Source organism: Natator depressus, chromosome 14 (assembly GCF_965152275.1).
Source record: "Natator depressus isolate rNatDep1 chromosome 14, rNatDep2.hap1, whole genome shotgun sequence".
Taxonomy (NCBI): Eukaryota; Metazoa; Chordata; order Testudines; family Cheloniidae; genus Natator; species Natator depressus.
In genome coordinates this window covers 31,869,319-31,890,468 of record NC_134247.1, presented here as the reverse complement: position 1 = coordinate 31,890,468, position 21,150 = coordinate 31,869,319, and positions in this window count along the sequence as shown.

Below are 21,150 nucleotides of genomic sequence, written 5' to 3'. Positions count from 1 at the left end.
CCAAGGCACCAGCCTCAGCTTTCACTGCCATGACATTCCCCCACAGAAGCTTTTTACTCTAGAAAATTATCTATGGAATCTTTTAAAAATATTCATCATTCCCATTTTATGGTCTGGAATAGAGCTGAGGGAGGATGTTTTCAATCCCCCCCCCCCGCCCCGCCCCAGCAACTTTTTAACAAGATTTTTTTATGGGTCAGTTTTTGGGGTGTTTTGAAAACCCAATTGATTTTGAAGTTTGCAAGTTTACACCACCCGTTCCTGGTTTTTGTTGCCAGATATTGCTTTTGGATGAAAGCACGAACGTTTTAATCTGGTTTTAATTTTCCACTTTTAGTTTTAAGAGCGCTGCACCTGCCAAGGGAGGGGCCTGGAACGTAGGAGTAAGAGGAGAAATGTCTGTTCTCTCCCTTCCTGGAGCCCAGTGGGCTTGAAAAGGGCAGGGAGGGGGTAGGTGTGACACGGACAGACCAGGTGCCAGGTCATGCCAAAGTCCCCATGTCTCAAGGGGACCCTGAGAAATACTCAGCTGGGATCAGGCTGGCTCACCTGTGTGTTAAGATAGGTATTAGCGTTATAAGACTGTGTTCAGCCTTTATTGAATGCTTGTGAGCTGCTGCAGCATTCATCTCATTTCTTCTGACCTCTGTATCCCACATTGTAAGGTAATATTGGAGCGTTTGTTTTGGGAGCCTCTGTGACTGTGTAAATCACCAGACAGGAGAGTGAATGAAGGCATTAAGGAGTATGAAGTGCTGATCTCCAGCAGCTCAGAGCACAAGGGAGGAGGTGGGATACAAGAAGGAACTGAATCTAGCTCGTTGATGCTGGGGGGCAAGGTTTTCTAGGCATAAGCAAGAGATCCCCACCTGCTTAGCCTGGGTTAGCCCTAAAGGACACAGAGTTTATAATGGACCAGTGATACACAGACTGCGGCTCATGAGCTGCAAGTCACTCTTTAATGTGTCTCCTGCCGCTCTTTGTAGCACATGATATTAAAACACTGTGATTTAATTGTTAACCAGTCAGGATGCTTTTACTATGTTATTAGCCACTAAGTTATTTGCTGCAAGCATTTATATAAAAAACTAAATATTTCCCTTGTTTAAATAGGAGTAGTACTATAGTAAATGAAACAAGGAATTCACGCTACTGTGGCTCTTTTGGGTAAGGTTGATCACTAATTTCGCTCCTGAACCACTGAGCTCAGAGCATCACTGCTATAGATGCTTCTGTTACCTTTTTGAAACTTTGTAGCTGAGTTGTGTAGATATGTTCACCCGCTTTAACCTTGTAAATAAATCTTATTTCCTTTTTAATACATTATCCTAGAATAAGACTGGCTACATGCGCTGTCTTTGGTGTGATGTCTAAGGTGCAGTTCACCTGGGGGTCCTGGACCTGTGGGACTGGGAGTAACCTGAATACTGTTGTGATTCTGAGTGCAAGAGACCATCTGTCTCACAAAGGCAGGCTCACCTGGGTTGCGAGACAGCTCGGAGTACCCAAGGGGACTGCATGGCTAGGCTGTTACGATGCCGGAGGAGGTTACCCTGCATGTTTGGTTGGTGAAATCTATGTCTAGAATTCTCAGCCAGTTTGGATTTGTGCCCTGGTTCCCAGCAGTCTGCCCTGAGGTTGGCGCGCACTCTCTCAAGACACTGCAGACAGCACTACTGCACGGCCTTGGCTCCAGTTCCCTCCTTCCAGGAGAGAGGCGCTGAGCCTGCCCAGAGATGCAGTTTGGGGGAAAGACGTATGTGACCCGGGGACCCCTTGGTGCCAAGTGGCAGGCAGCACAGAAGGTTTTACAGGAATCCCCTGGGTCTGATCTTTACATCAGTAGTTTTAAACCTTTCCAGATGACTGTACCTCTTTCAGGAGTCTGATTTGTCACCTCACTTAGAAAGTGAAACTCCAGTTTCATCTCACTTAAAAACTACTCGCTTACAAAAACAGACAAAAAATACAGAAGCGTCACAGCCACTATTACTGAAAATAATGGCTGACGTTCTCATTGTTACCATATAATAAAATAAGTCAATGGAAATATAAATATTGTACTTCCATTTCAGTGTACAGGCTATAGAGCAGTGTAAAAAAGTCACTATCTGAAATTTTAGTTTGTACTGACTTGGCTAGTGCTTTTTATGTAGCTTGTTTTAAAACTAGGTAAATATCTGGATGAGTTGATGTATCCCCTGGAAGACCTCTGCATATCACCAGGAGTACATGTACCCCGGTGGAGAACCAGTGGTCTACATAATAGTTCACCAAAGGGGGCATGTGAGGTCTGTATCAAGGGCCAGTAACCCAATGGTCACCATAATCGGAGCAAGACCTCTGTACAGATACTATGTAAGGAGCTGTGTCTCTAGACTGACAATGATGCCCTTAAGGTCTTGGAGTCAAGGCAGGTCACGGGAGGTGATGTACCTCAGATCCTCCTTTCAGACAGGAGGCAACTGAGGTTACCTCCCTGTCTGGCCATCCGTGTATTGTGTGCCTGATGTTGGATGTCTCTTTGCACACTGAGCCAGGTGCAAAATTAGATTGCAAAATCCACAAAAAAGGGAAATCTACAGGAAGAAATTAACAGCAGGGGGCTGTGTGTGTGTCCATCTGTCGTATTTAAGCATAAAGACAAAGGATTGGTCTGATCTCTCTTGGTGTGCAGAGACATGCTGGATCCTTCCCCTCGGAGACAAACTGACAGTACACATGTCTCATGAAAGAAGGGTCCGAGCCTGCCTGGCTGTGAAGTGCTGCAAGGATTTTGGGTGAGCTGTACTTGGTTAGACAGGAGAATATCTTGTTAGTTCAGTCTCGGCTCTAGAACGCATGTTATGACTTTGTTATATGTAACCATTTGTTTCCAACCCTTCCACTTGACTCTTGGCTTTGTTGAACTGAGGCGTGATTTCGCTGTGAGCCTATGGCAGCGCTGTGTGTTAAGTGGAGCAGTGATCTGAGCTGGAGCTGGTAAGCTGGGGCAGAGGATGTTACTGTTTCTTTGGAAACAGTGAATCTGTGAATCCTGCCAGTGCCCAGGGGACCAGGGACTGGACGCTCCAGACTGATGCTCAGAAGGCTTGAGGGCAGAGTGGGCCTGTTGCTCCCCTGCAGTGACGGCAGGCCCAGCAGCGAGTGCGTGTGGCCAGTGGAGTTGGGGAGCTGACCCCTGGCAGGCACAGACAAGGCTCCCTCAGGCAAAGGGCAGGTGGTGGCGAGGTGCCTCCCAGCCCCAGGTACCCGGGTACATTGCAGGGTATTAACTTACTGCAGGTTTGGGGCAGTTAAAAATTACACCCCAAGGCCCCAGCCCAGTGAGGAGGACCGAGGAGAGGAACTGTGACTGCGCGGGGCACCTGAGTCCCAGCACCGCCCAGAGTTCCGCTCTGCCTAAAGCCACAGTCCCGCCCCGTGAGTAGGGCTTTACCAAATTCATGACCATGAAAAATGCATCACAGACACTGAAATCTGGTCTCCCCTGTGAAATCTGGCTCAGCGGGGGAGGGGGGGATATGGCACAGAACTGCCACCCTTACGTCTACGCTGCCTTCAGAGCTGGGCGGCCAGAGAGCAGCAGCTGCTGGTCTGGTGCCCAGCTCTGAAGGCAGCACTGCTGCCAGCAACAGTGCAGAAGTGAGGGTGGGAGGTTGGGGGAGGGGGGGGGAAGGGCCAACCTTACGGGTGGGTGATGCGGGCAACTGCCCTGAGCACGGTGGTCAGGAGGGAACCCCGCCAACCGCCAGCTCCAGGCCTTTGTAACCTCTGAGTGCTGGACCCTGGAACGGGGGAGGGGCAGGGCTGGGAGCGTCCCGGGCAGGGGCTCATACCGTGTGCCAGGCTCTAGCTGCAAGTTCGGGCTGGGCTGGGGAGGAACAGGACCTCGTCCCCTGCATGGGCTGCTCCCAGGGCCAGATCAGAGCCACCGCCAGGAACCTCCCCCAGCAGCAGAAAGCTACGTGGCTGCCGGCCGGGAGCCCAGCTCTGAAGGTAGCACCACTGCCAGGAGCAGTGCCGAAGTAAGGGGAGCAGTACCGTGACACCCCTCCCCCAATAGCCTTGAGACCCCCCCCTTGACCCTCTCTTGGGATGGGATCCACACAGTTACAACAGGGTGACATTTCAGATTGAAATAGCTAAAACTGTGAAATTTAAAAGACTTTTAAAAATCTCATGACCATGAAATTTACCAAACTGGATGGGTGAATTTGGTAGGTCCCTACCCATGAGACTAAACAGGGGGGTACTTCACATTACAGATACACAAATGTGGATCCTCAGTTGCACTGTTTATATCACGGCCGCTTCTTTCTGGCAGATCCATTTCAGCTCCGCAGCACACGTCTCAGACAGAACCTGGCTGCCTTTTATCCACCCGCAGCTGTTCCCACCAGCAGAGCCTGAGAAGCTGCAGAGTGAGAGAGAGTCCGTGTCACTGTGGGTCCCTGTAACAAGGAAAGGCCCAGGGGTGAGTCTTTCCTTCCCCTCCCCCTAATGGGAAGCTGGGCTCTGGTATTGTCCTTCATCTCTAACTTTCCTGCAGAGGGTCAGTCGAGAAGACGTCCCAGGCTGTGAGGTGAGTTAGGGCAGTGGCTCTCAACCTTTCCAGACTACTGCACCCCTTTCAGGAGTCTGATTTGACTTGCTTACCCCAAGTTTCACCTGACTTAAAAACGACTTGCTTAGAAAATCAGACCTAAAAATACAAATGTTGCCACAGCCACTATTGCTGAAAAATTGCTGACTCTCATTTGTACCATACAATTATAAAATAAATCCACTGGAAATAAGTATTGTACTTACATATCCGTATATAGCGTATAGAACAGTGTAAACAAGTCAGTGTCTGTCTGAAATTTTAGTTTGCACTGACTTGGCTAGTGCTTTTTATGTAGCCCGTTGTAAAACTAGGCCAATATCTAGATGAGTTGACCTACTCCTCGGAAGATCTCTGTGTACCCCAGGGATACGTGTACCCCTGCTTGAGAAACACAGAGTTAGGGGGTCTGGAGCAAGGACCATACGAGGCTGAATCCCATGGGGTGGGCAACCTGGTACTTGTTCATTGGAAGCGCTACCTTGATCTCCTGCATCTCAGCTTTCCTTTAAAAACAAAGTCTGATGGGTGAGAGGAAACCTGCACCGTGCGACCTGCGTAACGGGAGAGCTGCAGGGAGCTGAGGACTTGTCCCGATGAATGGTTAGGGCTGGATTCACAAAGGGACTTAAGAGGCTTATGGCCACTTCAGGCACCTCTGTCTCTTGGAGTGGGAAGTTCCTTGGAGAATTCCACTGGGTGGGAGACTCAGCTGTGAAGGGAGGGGGCGGGCAGGAGCATCTCATCAACCCAAGATTGGAATAACTGAAGTAATGTTCCTTTTACACAGAGCCTCAGCTCTTTGGAACCTCTGCAAACGCTTTAGCCACGTGTTTAACTCCATCCGTAGGAGTAGCCTTGGATCGCAGTGGGAGGGCTCAGGTGCGTAAGTGTTTGCATGGTGGGCGCTCAGGGCAGTCCCTGACGCCAGGGCAAAGCAGATGTGAAGTGCCACTGTCTGGATTTGGGAGCCCGCCTGCACACCGAACTCAGTAGGCGCTGGGTGCATGACTGCAAGGCGCTGGGCTGGGGAAAATCAGCCCCGGGTGGTTATTTCGAGTAGAAAACCAGAGCCACTTCTGGGGTCTTTCAGCTTCTAATGCCCTTTCCCTTCTGCAGCTGGATTTCAGCGTATGATAAAATCCCTCTCAATGCCAAGTCAGTGCCATAAATCACTGGACTGGATGCAGGAATCAGTAGGCGACGTTCTCTGGCCTGGGTTATGCCAGGGCTCAGACTAAATTATTCTTCCCAAAACTTTTAAAAGCTGAGCTCCCTCCTCAAGGCAAAGAAACCAATCGTGCCCCTCACCCGTCAGCAATGTGTTAGCGACCCCACCCCCCCCATTTTCATGTACTCGTCTTCAAACCCCACCTTTCCCACCATGGCTAGCCTTTCCCCACGCTTCAGGAGACACTGGAGTAGATGATCATAACCTTCCCCTCTAACCTTAAGACCTGAGGGACCCCATCCTGGAGCATCTTAAAAATCCCAGTTCCCAGACTTTGGAACAGGGGCTGCTTTGCCGGGCTCACCTTTCTCCCTCCGTCAGGTTGGCCGATGGGGATAATGAGCCTGGAGATCTCATTCCCGCTGCTCTGAGTGCTGCCCATGTGCACACGACCCAACTCAGCTCTTACTGTATGCCAGGAACATTTTCATCTTCTGGGATCCTCATGGCAGCAGTGGGATGATTTAACGGAGTCCCTTAGTAATGGGGCCTTTCTCTCTCTTTTGTTTCAGAGCCAGCGTCCTGGAACCATCTCATGGTGCGTGGAGTGGTGGGGGTGGTGGGGGTGCTGGTCTCACTATACCTATGTGGGTTTTGAAAAGGTAGAGGAAAGTGTTTGCCTACCCGCGACTTGTCTTCAGCAAGCTGCTGACTCATCCCTCCCAGCAGCCTGGAAGTCTGCAGGATTCACAGGAATCTGAGCTCCCCGCAGTGTGTGACAGGGACGGGGACTAGGCCCAGGGAATTAGAAACAGGAATCGAGACCCAGCCCTGGAGAATGGTGAAGGAGACCTGCTCATAGAGGACAGACGCTTCACCCAGGAACCCAGAGGAAGGGATCCATTAGGTGGGGACACGGGTGTGGCCCAGGAAACTGGAGTAGCATTGCCAATCCTCCAGGATGACCGGGAGTCTGCAGGAATTAAAGATTAATTTTTAATTAAAGATTATGTCATGTGATAAAATCTTCAGGAATACGTCCAATTAAAATTGGCAACCCTAAACCGGAGTGGGGGGGAGAGACCCATTAAATGGAGACAGACTTGGGCTGGGGAACCAGCTAGAAGAGCTGATCCCTCTTACGATGCCCCTCAATGGTGGGGACTAGACTGGGCGAAACTTTTCATCTAAACCTATTTTAGATTCAGCAGTTTGCGAATTCATATCCAGTCTGCTGAATTGTTCACGTCCAGCCCCTCCCCCCGTTCTTAAAAAGTCGACGCATTTCGTTTAGACACTTTCCAAACAAACCATTTTGATTTTTCAGTTTGAAACAATTTTTTGTTTAAAAATGTCCTTCAGTTTTATTTTAAAAATTCAAAACGTTACAACCCTTGAAATGTTCCTGGGTCTTTTTGTTTTTTTTAAAAAAAGCTTTTTGGTTCATCAAAAATTTGGAAAATGTTTTGTTCAACCTGAAACCAGTTTTTTTCCATCTTTTTTTTTGGAATTGCCAGTGACCAGAAAATTCTGTTTTTTCCCAGCTCCAGGGGCGGGTGAGGATTTTAGCGGTTATATTGTGGGTCTCTGAGTCTTCTTGTTGCTCAAAGTTTTCTTACTGTAACAAATTTATTTGAGACGACGGCAGAATGGGCAAAAGCTTCCTACAAGTGGAGGGGGGGCTGCTGGCACCCAAACTGTGGCCTAGCCCCTGTGCCATCCCTTCTCCTTGACATCTGGCCCCCTCAAACCGCCCCTTTCCGAGGCCCCCCCTCTTGCCGCCTTTCTCCCTGAGCCCCCACTTCATGCCCCCCCTTGTCCCCAAACCCCGCCCCCCCCACCCGCTCCCTTCTCTCCCTCTTCATCCAGTCGCTCACAGTTATGGCCAGTAAAAAGTGGTGGGCCCTGGTCCCCCCTGTTCCGGCACCCCTGGCTGAGAGTGGGAGAGGAGGAAGAACTCCTTTCAAATATAACTCCCCCCCCACACACCTCAAAAAAGCACAATTTGCCAGCAACAGCAAAACATGCACCTCACCAACCCGGGCCAGTCCCGCTGTGCTGTGTGTGACATTCCCGTCCTGGGGCGGTTTATGTCTCTGAGAACGTGAACCCCGCAGGCCTGGGTGTTTCTCTGCGTCATGTGACCTCAGGGCTCCTGATGAGAGCCCTTGTTTGTAAATGTTTCAGTAGCAGACATACTTATCATTCATGGACAGACAGACATTTATTCATAATTAGAACTGGTCAAAAATAGCGGGGGTGGGGAGGGTCATGAAAATTGAAGAAGAAACCACTTCCCCCCCCCCATATTCTTCAAACTTATTTGCAAATGTTTTTAATGATCAAATTTTTGTTTAGTTTTGGTGGGAAAAACTCCACGTTCTCTCTCAAGTGGGAAGAGAAATCCAAAATGTTTTTTTTAAAAAGGGAACTTTTTTCAAATGATCAATGTAATCCAAAGTGGCATTTTTCATTCAAAGGTTGCATTGTGAGTGTAAAACCATTTTGAACCAGCTCTATTACTGTATAACAAGATGAGTTTATTTGTCATGCTGCATTGTTTGGGCCAAGTTCCAAGTGGCATTTCAGTTTTTGCACAGCTCTTCTCTTCTTGCGTCTGCACCTCTCATAAACTGTGGCCTTAATCTCGGCCCTGGAAACCCTTACGTGCATGTTTAACTTTAATGACTGCTGTGAATAATTCCATTTCAATGGGACAACTCTGAGGTCGGGTTTACATTACGGCCCTATATTGGTGTAACGATGTCATTTATTTAGTTTTCTTTCTTTTATATATGAAAGTTATTGAGAGGTTAAAGCAGGTAAAATACATGAACAGGTTCGGACAGTCCAAGTTTGTCAGTGCAAAGTGACAGCAGAGATGTGGGATCTGCTAGTTTTCCAGAAGTCTCTCAGGTTTACCCAGGATAACTTTGGGGATCTCTGTCTTGCATCTGAAATGTTCCCTGAAAGTGTCCAAACAGCTCAGAGATACAGAACCATTCCCTGGATCCATTCTTATAGCTGTCTTCCCCGGAAAGCAGTCTGGCAAGTGTTCCTGTCAGCTCTTTGCTAAGTTATCTGCCAAAACACTAGAGTTTTCAGGTGCCGAAGTAGCCCTTTGAATCATGGTGAAATTATCCTCCCCGTCACCACCAAAATTTGAAATGGTGCCCCGGAGTGCACGGTACCCTACTGTGCTTCCCCCATAGGAGCTGCATTAACAGGCAACTCTGCAAGTTCTCTGCATGCCTCTGCAAGTGACCCCCATGCCTCTCCATTTCCTTGGCCACATGTATCCTGTCCCCATGCTGGCGGCTACTCCAGAAAAAGAGGGAAAGAGCTCACCACTGCGACCACCTGAGGGATGTGTTGGGGTGAGATCAGCTGGTCAAAGGAGGCAATAGGGACAGAATGTGAGACTTGAAGCTCCTAGAGTGACCTCTGACCTTTCCAGATCTGCCCTTCAATCAGACACAGCGATTGTAAAGTTGAATGTGATCGTAACTAGACCCATTTTAAACCCTTCACCACACAAGACAAAGCCCGTAGGATTCATCATTAATTATTTATTTCTCCTCCCCTGGCTCCCTGCAGCCACCTTGGAGCTTTCCCTCGTCTCTCCCAGGCTGGGCTCACTTGATTGCAGGAGCTCAGCGGAGGGTCCAGCTTTGCTCTTTCGCTTCCATTCTTCACGTCTTTGGGTGGCTGCATTTGCAACTGAGCAGCCTGATGGAAACACTGAGTCCTCTGTCTCGGCAGGCAGGCCCAGCCACGAAAGCCAAAGACTCCCTGAGAACAGGGGGAGGTTCGCCTGAGCTCTCAGGAATGGAGGCTGGGCCCATAGGGTAGGGTTACCATATTTGAACTTTCAAAAAAGAGGACACTCCGGAGTGGGGGGGGGGGGGGAGTTGTAGCCCTGCCCCCTATCTACTCCCTCCCACTTCCTGCCCCCTGACTGCCCCCCCCCAGAACTGCCAACCCATACAACCCCCGCTGCTCCTTGTCCCCTGATCGCCCCCTCCCAGGACCCTGCTCTCTATCTAAGCCTTCCTTCTCCCTGTCTCCAACTGCCCCCTCCTTTGACCCCCCCAACCTAACTGCCCCCCTCGAACTTTCCCCCTACCTGTCCCCTGACTGCCCTGCCCCCTATCCGCACCCCCGCCCCCTGACAGACCCCCGGGTCTCCCACACCTATCCAACCACTCCCTGTCCTCTGACTGCCCTCGCAGAACCCCCGACCCATCTAACCCCCCCGATCCCTGCCCCTGACATTGCCCCCAAACCTCTGCCCCATCCAACCCCCCCTGCTCCCTGTCCCTTGTCTCCCCCGACACCTCTCCATATGCCCACCCCCTGACAGGCTCCCCCCAGAACCCCTGACCCATCCAACCCCTCCTGCTCCCTGTCCCCTGACTGCCCCTCGGGACCCCATGCCCCTTCTCCAGCCCCCCATACCCTGCTGCTCAGAGCAGTGTGTCTGGGGTGCGGAGCCAGACACAGTGCCGCGCTCCCCCGCAGAGCGCGCAGCTCCCCCACCACCACCCCCAGAGTGCTGCATTGGGAGGGAAATCCCGGCCCTTTGGAGAGTTTTACAAATTCCTCCCGGAGGGCGATTTAAAACCCCAAAAGCGGGACATGTCCGGGAAAATCTGGCCGCATGGTAACCCGACCACAGCGACTCCAGGATCTGCAGCTGCTGCCACCTCTATGGTGAATCCTCCGACTCATCACCAACCAGCTCTTCCCCATTCTGCCAGCCGGCCCCACGGTCTGACCGTGCAGGAGAACAGAAACCCTTTGGGACAGCAGGAGAGTCTCCTCAATGCCGCACTCTTTGCATGGCTTCCCGCAGTCACCGGGAAACACGACTACCCTGCCCCCAGCAGTCTCTCAAGGAGCTGCCGGCGCAGTCACTGGGCACCCACTCGTAATGGTCTCGGGCAGTGGCATTGCAGAGGGAGCTGAGCAGACCGTCCCTTCCGTGACTTCCTGAATTGCTGCCAGGACGGATTCTCTTCTGCGCTACGGAGAGTCCCCGAGGAAAAGCAGCTGTGGTAGGGGAGGGGGCAAGAAAAGCACTCCCCCTGTGCCCTTGACTAGCAGGCAAGCAGGACTCTGGGAGCAAAGGCATCGGTGTGTCTTGCTGGGAGAGCAGAGCTGGAGAGCAGAAAAGGGCACTGGAGGAATGTAGAAAAGTCAGTGTCACGGCCGGGTCATGGGCAGCCAGACCTAGTGGTCAGAGGCAGAGTCCACACTCACGAGACAGGAGTCGAGAGTGAGCTGGGTCAGGACACTGGAAGAGCAGAAGCAAAAGACCAAATTGTGTTCAGCACCTCAAGTCAGATGAGTCACCCCGAGTCCGCATGCCAGGAAATCAAGCCTGGGGAGTGGGAGCAGGAACAGCCAACACACGGTCCAGAGCCGGGGAGCAGCTCGGGTGTTCAGACAGCTTCTTGTTCCTGCTGCTGGTTTAAGGAGGTCCTGGGGGCCGATTAGCTGCTCTGGGACTCTGCCAATAGGAGCCTCAAACTGGGTCTGGACTTCGTCAGTCCTAGGTAAGCAGTTTTTCGTAGGCTTCCAGGTGGCGTGCTGGAGGGTGGCTGGTCCCAGGAACCCTGCAGACCCGGGTTAATGACCCATGGGTCATGACAGGGAGTGATCTCTCCCAGCTCAAACCTCCTGCACAAAACAGTCTGCAGGGTCCCGGCCGCATCCTCTGAGAATAAAAAAACACAGTCACGATGACAAATAGGCTATGGAACAGGAGCCCCCTCTTTCTTGCAACAGCCCCAAGTGCCCGGAAGAGTGCATGGTTCTTACCTCCAGGAGATGCCTGGGATCTTCCATCTAAGCCTCAATGGGACCCTTGTTTCTTGGTCTGACAGGATGAGATCATCTGTCCCCACTGCTCCCTGCGCTGGCCTGGCTGCAGCACACATTTGTGTAAGAGGCTGGGCCAGAGAGATGTTACAGTCAGGGTCCAGGCAGCCCAGAAGGAGAACAGAGGGTCTGAAACCAGAAGACGAAGCAATCAAATCAGCGGATTCGACAGAGAAGTTTTGTACCCTACAGGGACATCAAAGAAGGTCTGTTAGGAAAGCTGAGATGTTAGTCAGGAAACTGCTAAGGCAAAGATTGTGACTTGTTAAGATTCAGTTTAAGTCACTACAAAGTGTGTTGTGTTCTGTTTGTCTGTTTGAAATTTGTCTCTTTCTCTTGCTTAGTTTCACTTCAATCTCTTCTTTGTTACTGTGCTTCCCAAAGCACCTCTGGGTTGTGTGTTTGAGTGAAGTGTGAGTCTCCAGCCTACCCAACAGGCTGAGCTGTGCCCTGTCTCTCTGAAGGTAGCGAATAATTTCTGAGCGGTGCTGGGCCCAGAGTCCAAGGGCAGTTCACCAGACATCTCCTGTGAAGCCCAAAGAGACCAAAGGAGCAGGAGAGATTCAGGCCCCACTGATCCATGGGAACTTCCCACAGAAGAGGCTACACAGGGCTCCAGACACAGCCAGCAGGATCCCTCCCACAAGCTGGGCCATGTCCTTCCCCTCCCAGCCCCACAGCTTCCTCCCCACCCCAGTCTCAGGAACCCCTCCCACCTCCCTGCTCTCCCCACCCACTCTCCAATACCAGGCTGTTTCCAGAATGGAAGCAAGTGTTTACCAGAGTTCACTCACCGCTAGATGCTGGCCAGGCTTCGAGTCATCGCTTTCTAGCTGGGCTAGCAACCCCGCTGATACTCACTCTTTCAGTTTGTTGGCTGGGAACTCAGCCCTCCAACCAGGTGACTGGCCTTTACTCCACTCCTTCCTGGGTCGTGCTCCTTCCAAACAAAGTCCAAAAATGTCTTGAACAGAAACAAGGCCTTCCACCCTCGAGGGGAGTTCTGTCTCAGCCTGATTTCGGCTCGGCCTGCCCTTCTTGGGTTTCTAGGGTCTTCTATGTCCCCTTCCTTAGGGACGGTGAGAGAAGCCGGTCCTACCCTGGACTCCAGGGTTTGGCCCAAGGCCGTCGACTGAACAGCTCGCTCTGCTTCTGTACTTTTGCTGCTGTTTCCTCTTGTTTCCTCTCAGGTTGGGCTCACTTGGTCATCAATTTGGCCTAGCCCCAGGCTAGGCAGCCATAGGCCAAGCCACCCTCTGAGATACCCTCCTCCTTCAAATCCGGTCCAGCCCAGCTGACAGGTTTGCTGAGGGGATGGTGAAACCCCATTGCTGATCAGAAGGAGGTCAGAGTCTGTTCTCTAGGAGCTGAAGGTCCGTTTGTCCTGCTGCGGGAAGTGGAGCTGGAGAGCGGAGATGTTAGGTGAAAGAGACTGCATGATGGAGTTGGAGACTGAGGGATGGGAGCCTCCTCCCACAAACGCTTCCAGGAGAACAGGTTTGAGGAGTTCTCTGGGGAGTCTCTTGCTAGGAAAAGAACAAGGGTGGCACATTGATGGAGATGTCTCTGTCCCAGGGATGGGGGAAGCTCCCAGCCAGCCTATGCAGCAGAGATCCCATTTCTCCCCCAAGAAACCCAGATGCCCAAAGAAGTCAATGACTCTTACCTCCGTGAGGGAGCGGGGTCTTCCCTCTCAGCCTCTTTGAGACCTACCACTGCTTGGTTTCCTCGGACCAGGGACCTGCCCCGACTGCTCCCTGAGGTGGTTCATCTTCTGACTGCACCCATCTGGGAGGCTGTCACACACCCCACGGCCTACAAGACACGGGGGGAGCAGGCTCCTCTTCATCTCAGACTCGCAGAGTCCAGAGAAGGGCCAAAGGAAGAATAAAGGGCAGGAGATGAAGCTAGCCCTGAACCTCTGTCCCATCCTCACCTCCTCAAATGTGGAGCTTCCTGAGCTTCAGTTGGGCAGACAGTCTGTAGCTCTGACACAAAGGTCCTTCTGCGCCACATGGGGCAGGAAGATCTCTACCTGGGAGCACGGAGAATGGGATGGGGGTGAGATCAAGGAAAGAGGGGAGGGATATGGGTGTGAGGGAAAGAGCTCCTGCCCCAGATGAAGGAATTTGGGGGGCCGAGGGAAGGACCCGGCTCCACAGAGAGGGGAGAGAATTTCTGTGAGTGCCAGGGGCCTCCATTTCCTCTTCCACTAGCCCCCCATTTACAGTGAGACAGAGCAGTACCTGCAGCAGGGAGTGGGACTTGCTGAACAGGGAGGGGAACCTTTAAGAGCATCAGATGAGCCACAGCCCTTGCAGCGCCTCGGGCATCTGGTGCAAGTGCCTGATGATGTGAAGCTGGCACATGACCTTGGCTGTGACATCCTCGTGCTGCAGGGGAACGAGAACATGTCAGAGACGGAGACACTCCCCAGGAATCAGGGAGGATGAAGGGCACCTGGAATCAGCACCATCATTTCCACCCAGCAGCTGCTCATGTCTGAGTGGTGGATTCACCATCCCGACCCCCAGGATGGAGGCTTGCTGTCCTCTCTAGTGACCTCCAGTGCCAACCCCCCTCCTTGTCGGCTGAACTTCTGCCACCTCCCCATCCATGCCCCTGACAGCTGTTCCACCTCCAACCCACCTGGGGACACCGCTCAAGTTCGTAGAACTCTCTCCTCCACCCCTACCTCCATCCCCACCCAGGTAGGGAAGGGAGGGGACTCTAGCAGGGTGGCGGGGGGCAGGAGGGATTCTGGCAGCAGTGAAGTGGGATGGGGAGAGCTTGAGACCTTTCCCCAAGTCACCCCAGTGACAAAAGCTGAAGCCACAGGATGGCAGCCCTGGGGAACGGGGCAGGTCAGCAGCCCCTGCTGACTGAATCCTCCCAATCTCTCGAGAGCGGGTCCAGCCCTACCAGCAGCAAGACCAGCTTCCCAGGCCCATGTGCCTCAGCCCTTCCTGCTCAGTCGCCAGCACCAGTCAGTCCTTGGCCTCCCAGGCTGCCAGGGAAGGGAGCAACTCTCGATGGTGGCTCGGGTGACATGGACACTAGGCTATGGGGAAATGGGTGCAGCTCTGTGGGGCAGGAAAGGTTCCCAGAGGCACTTAGGGGACTCTCCTGTCCTTCCCAGGAGTGATAGCAGAGCACCACACCCTAAGAAGAGAAGTCCATGAAGTCCAGAAGTCCCCACTAGGCTCCTTGCCACCAGGCCAGCGAATGGCGATAGGATGGGAATGAGGCCCCGGCCCCCACCCCAAGCTCCTGAGTCGATTGCAGCTGCTTACCGTGACCCCCATCAGTTGCTGGGCTTCCCCCAGGAGGGAGTAGACGAGCACCAGCCCAGCCTGGCTGACACGCAGCAGGGGGTCGTGGATGGCCAGCACTGCTGTCTGCAGGAAGGATCTTTTCTGCCCGATGGAGAAGAATTTTCCAAAGACCTAAAACCAAGAGGACAAGAGGCTCGAGCAGATTGCCCACAGCCAGCCTCCAAGTCCTGGCGGTACAATGGCCTCTAGAGCCCCAAAGGGCGGGGAAGAGAGCTGCTGTGGCCAAGGCACTTCATTCCCCAGGAGGCTTTCAGGCTCCCAGGGCTCAGGGAAGCCCCTTTATTAAAAGGTCGCAGATGCTTAGGGACCAAAGCCTCCAGTGGCTCTTTCAGGAGGGCAATTTATGGCAGGGGCCAGGATGGGCTGGAAATGGATCTCTAATGTGTGTGAGCAGGCCCACTCTGCTGTGCAGGGCACAGAGACCACAGGGGACCCTGTGTTGCTTCCAGCAGAGAGATCTCCTGCACCTCAGCGGCTAGAGGAGTGTGTGTGTGTTGTGGGGGGCGAGGGGGTTGGAGCTGACAGACCAAAGGTCTCTTCCCCGCAGCTTAGTGATTTCTCTCGTCGCTGGGAATGGCCTCTGCAGCTCCTTGGTTTCTTCACAGGGAATCCAACCTGCAGCCTGACAAGGACAAGGAGACTCATGGCCCAGTCCCCATCCCAGACGCTCCTCGGAGACTTTTCTTCTGCTGCAGCAATTCAGCTTGTGGGAGGCGGGACAAGCTCACACAGTCTCTCTCACGGGGCGTCTGTGGAGCAGCGTTCTGTCGATGCCCTTGTCGATCCAGGAGCCACTCCAAGGCCTCCTCTGTGATGTTGTGGAAATCACCCATTTCACCTTTGACTCCAGGCTGGGGGCACTGTGTTACGGTGTGTTCGAAGGTTTGGATATTCTCACCACAGTTGTGAGACGGGGGCGGGGGGGTGTCTTTGATTTTCTACTTGTACAGCAAGTAGCCGCAACTTGGCTCAGTGACAATGTGCTTCTTTGGAACAGTGGCTGAGGTCCAGATACTCTGCCATTCCCTGGCCGGGTCTGGAGACATGAGGGGGGCGCATGTGGTCCATACTGGCTCTGGAGCTCACTGTGTCCCCTACCCAGTTCCCAGGTTGGGGCGTTCTGCTTCCTGACCGGCAATGGAATTGGGCAAAGCCCACCTCCTTTCTCTGCTTCTACAGGGTGCAGGGAATTAAACAAGGGTCTGATCAAGCAATCGTGACTGACTGACTCAGGGCTCTCCTCTCAGACACTTGGCGATCAGCCAGGAGGTCAAGGAGTACAGAGACACCCAGAGCCATAATCTTATATTAACTCACCCACCCGGGGATCCTCCTTATGCCACGTAGCAATGCAGCCATGTAAGACACTCAAATCACGGCAACTAGCGAGGTTCCAATGTGGGACCTTTCGCACCAGCCTGTCCCACTGGTTGCTGGATGAGGAACTCTGAGCTGGAAATAAGGAGTGGGCTCTTTTCCTGTCTCCAGGAGGCATCCGCTGCAGGGAACCCAGCCAGCCACACTCCCTGAGCTGTCTCATGCCCTGGCACAGTGCCCTTACCTCCCCCACTCTGGCTGTATTCTTGTAGCCCAAGAGCCTTCTGTCCTGGTGCCAGTCATAGCACCAGAGATCTTCCGCGTCATGTATGGTCAGGCCTGGAAGAGAGAGAGAGAGAGAGAGAGAGACTTTTCTCATTCTGGTTGCAGTGTCTGTGTCCTTCCAATCCCATTGGTGGCTGCACAGTGGAGTGGAGAAGAACAGAGGCAGAGAGAGACTTGTCCTCCAGCTGGGGTCAGTCTGAGAAAAATGGTCTGGGGTCCCATTATCCACCTGTGGTCACTCATAGTCCCCTATTGGGTTCCGTGTCCCAGCTGGGTTCCTTACCCCTCTGTTGGAGCAGCAGTTGGTAGAGCCGGTAAGTCCCCTCCCTGGCCTGCCGGCTGATGTCCTTGTCTGGATCGCTGACAAATAGAGCCAGCTGGGCCACATGGTGACCCATCCTAGGGAATTCAGCTGAGATCTAATGGAAGGAAGAGGAGAGGGGACTCCATCAGCATTTTCCTCTCAACTCCCCTGGGCAAGAGGGCTCCTTCCCCTTAGCCGCTCTGCAAGAGATGCTGGGGGAGAGGAGCTTGAGATCGACCCTTCATTTGCTCTGCTGCCAAGGGAGCCCGGAGCTGCTTTGGGATGCCAAGCAGGGGCTGGAGCATGGTCCCCTTAAAGGCCCAGGGACAACACTGAACCAGGACAAGAAGAACTTGACTCAAGCCTAGCTCAGTCCCTGCTCTCACTCTGCCTCCCCATGAAGTAACCTCCTAAGCCACAGCCCCGGCAGCAGCAGATCCTGCAGCCCGCTGGAGCCAGCCCGCCTCCACCTGGAGCCAGCAAGCTGGTCGCGGAGCTCACTTATGTCAAACTCAGGGAGGGTGACTGTGTATCTCAGCAGGGCTGTGCTGCTCCTGATAGCCCTGGCTCGCTCCTGCGACACCCTGGACACGACCCACAAGTTGACATGCTGTGGGGAAAGGAGGCAGGTCAGGCTCAGTGGCCAGGTGCACCTGCTTTGCAAATGAGCCCCACGCCCCCAGCCCCAGGGGCCTGAGACAATCTGTGCAGGGGGGAATAGCTGAGTCATTGATGGCAGAGCTTTAGAAGGGGATTCTTTCCCCCAGGATGCAGCTTGTACCCTGCAGGTCACAACTTCTCAGTGTCTCTCTAGATTGGGACAATGTTTGGGGTCGGGGCTGGTCCCATCCTTCCAGAACTCCTGATTCCTGAACAGTTCACCAGAAAGGAGACTGAACCCTCGGCCTTTCCCTGCTACGAAAATCCTTGCGGGGATGTAGGGAGTGACTGAGAACTGGGTTTTCGGACTCTCACTCCCCAAGACAGCCAGGAGCCCTGTGCTTAGTGCTCAGCAGAACCAGGCAGAGCTCTGGCTTGAAGTCCCAGCTCCTTCCTCTGTCCCTCAAGAAGGAAGGACCTCACACTGCATTGCACTGACCTCCCCAACCAAGGACGGTCCACTGGGGACCCAGCTAGGAGGACAGAGTAGAAAATGGATCTTCCAGTCTCTCCTTACCAGTCCTCCAAAGAGTTACTGTCAAATGGGGCTCACCTCCAAGATGAAGTGGAGCCTGTCTGTGTCTGGGGACTCTGCCAGCAGGTTCCCCAGCATGGCATCCAGGACCTCTGGGATGACTTTGTGCAGAGCCTGCAAAGCATGGGTCAGAGTTAGGGAACCTGGGCCTACACCTGCCACAGGATGGGAAGAGGGGTCTCTGGGAAGCACTGGGGAGACTCCCAAACACATCTCCTGGCCTCTCTCCTTCACATCCCACTGCAGGCAATTCACAAGAATTGATGACCCCTAGACCTTTGATCCATGAGCTTAGCAGGTCTCTGCAGAGGGCCTTGTAGGCAGAAGAGTATGAAACAGCCAAGTTGCCATGCATGGAAGCTGGGCTTCTGGGCAAAACACGGCTTATGGAAGAAAGAAAGAAAGAAAGAAAGAAAGAAAGAAAGAAAGAAAGAAAGAAAGAAAGAAAGAAAGAAAGAAAGAAAGAAATCCCCCAGGAAGGGGTAATCTCTTCCCTGCTGGAGGGAAGGATCCAACCCTGCAGCTTGTTCCATCTCCGCTACCCCACCCCTAAATCTGGAGCTCCAGCGAATCAAGGGAGCAGGGACCAAGGACTACTCTGGAAAAGTAAGAGGACGGAGGAGGAGGAGGTACCTGGATGTCGGTGGTGTCCTTCTCCGTGCCCAGGGTGAAGACGGAGTGAAGGGCAGCTCGCAAGAGGTGGGTCTCTAGGGCTGGCTCCAGCGCAGGTTTCATGGTGCTGGCAAGAGAGAGGAGCTGGTATTAGACTGTGCAGTACGGGCGTGGGACTGTCGCCAACACGGACTCCAACCCACAGGGATAGAGGCACAGGCTGGCGAGAATGGAAACTGAGGCACTTAGCTAGGGAATGACAAGGCCAAGGCGTCCCAGACAGACAGTGGCAGGACAGGAATAGCTCCTGTTCCCTGGAGCCTGCTGACCCTCCTGTATCTGAGCCGGGGAGTGAGCCCCTCCCCAAGGCCCCTGTCATGTTATGGGAGTGAAAAGAACAGCCCTGCCAGGAGAGAGTGACCCTTCCCACCCCACCATCTCTGCCAGAGGCGCCACTCTTGAGAGGTGAGCTGTGAGGGACAGTGATGGTGACTCCCAGCCTTGGGCCTGAGCAGCACTGGGGTGAGGGGAGCCGGCGGGGTTGGGGTGGGGCTGTCTCAGTACCAGAGGTTGCCCACTGCAGCCAGGGAGTGGGTGAGGATGGCGCTGGGTGACGAGTCATCGGGAAGCTCCTCGATGAGCTCCTGTGAGATGCGAAGGAGACAAAGGAGCATGTGAGATTCAGGCCCGACTCACACCTCCCAGTGAGGAGATGACACAGCCAGTGCCCCACATGGCCAGCAGGATCCCCCACCACCTCCCGCTCCTCCCATTCCTTCCTGCCCATCAGACTTGTCCCCCTTCCCGGATTCCTGCCCAGCTCACTCCCAATCCCCTTCTCTCCTCCTCCCTCTCAAAACTGCCCCCATTCAGCCCCATCCCGACGACCGAGCTGGGACCATGTGATTCCTTGGCTCCCACTCTCAGCTGCCCTCCAGCCCCACAAGTCCCCCCCTGCCCACTACTGACCAATCTCACAATTTCTCCCTTCTCTTATCCCAAGTCTTGAGCCCCAGCAATCCTTGTCCTCTGCTGCCCCCTCCAACACCACCCAGCCCCCACCCATTAGCCCGGCCATACCCCTGCAATCCCGTGTCTCTCTCCTCCCTCCAGCTGCCATATGGCGTGTCTCACTCACCACGATCCTCTTCACAAGAGCCGCCTTGCAGCAGCGCGGCTCCAGCGTGTCCTCCCCTCTCTCCCGTGCAGCCAGACATGCGGGGTAGATGGCCTGAAGGAACAGGAGCTGCTGCCCCTCATCCTGGACCCACCAGGAGTGGGGTATAGCGAGAGAGAACCTGTTAGCTAGGGAACTTCCTGCCCCACCCACACCAGCTCCAGGGCTCAGGCCTCAATGGGGGATTGTGGGGACCGGCCTATTGTCCAAATTCCCCACCACTCCTGTCACGGAGTGTGGGGGAGTCCAGGCCCTGCACCCCTCTTCCTGGGATTCACTGAGACTCTCAGCCAGCCAGTAAAACCGAAGGTTTATTGGACAACAGGAACACAGTCCAAAACAGAGCTTGTGGGTACACCCAGGACCCCTCAGTGAAGTCCTTCTGGGGGAGCAGGGAGCTTAGACCCCAGCCCTGGGGTTCCCTGTGTTCCTCCACCCAGCCCCAAACTGAAACTAAACCCACCGAGCAGGTTCCCTGCTGCAGCCTCCCTCCACATTCCTGGGCAGAGGTGTTACCTCCCCCTCCCCCTCCTGGCTCAGGTGACAGGCTCTCAGGTCTCCCGTCCCCAGGGCACATTCCCAGGTCAACACTCCCCCCTCCCTGCTGCGTCACATCGTCACATCTCTCCCCCCTTCGAGACTGAACTGAGCGGGGTCACTGTGACCAGTGACCTGGGGAAGTTCGGGGCCCCCTCTCCGGGACAGCGCATCCGCTATCAGGTTGGCACTTCCCTTCACGTGGACCACGTCCATGTCGTAATCCTGCAGGAGCAGGCTCCACCTCAGGAGCTTGGCGTTGGCTCCTTTCATCTGGTGCAGCCAGGTCAGGGGAGAGTGGTCGGTGTAGACGGTGAAGTGTCGCCCGAAGAGATAGGGCTCTAGTTTCTTGAGGGCCCACACCATGGCCAGGCACTCCTTCTCGATGGCCGCGTAGTGTTGCTCCCGGGGTAGCAACTTCTTGCTCAGGTACACGATGGGGTGTCTCTCCCCCTTTTCATCCTCCTGCATTAGCACCGCCCCCAGTCCCGTGTCGGAGGCGTCGGTGAACACCACAAAGGGCTTGTCAAAGTCTGGGTTTGCTAGAACTGGGCCACTGACCAGAGCCTCCTTCAGCGCCCGGAAAGCCTCCTGGCACTGCTCGGTCCAGACCACCTTGTCTGGCTTCCCCTTCTTGCATAGCTCAGTGATGGGGGTGGCTATGGCGCTAAAGTGGGGCACAAATCTTCGGTAGTATCCTGCCATCCCAATAAAGGCTTGGACCTGCT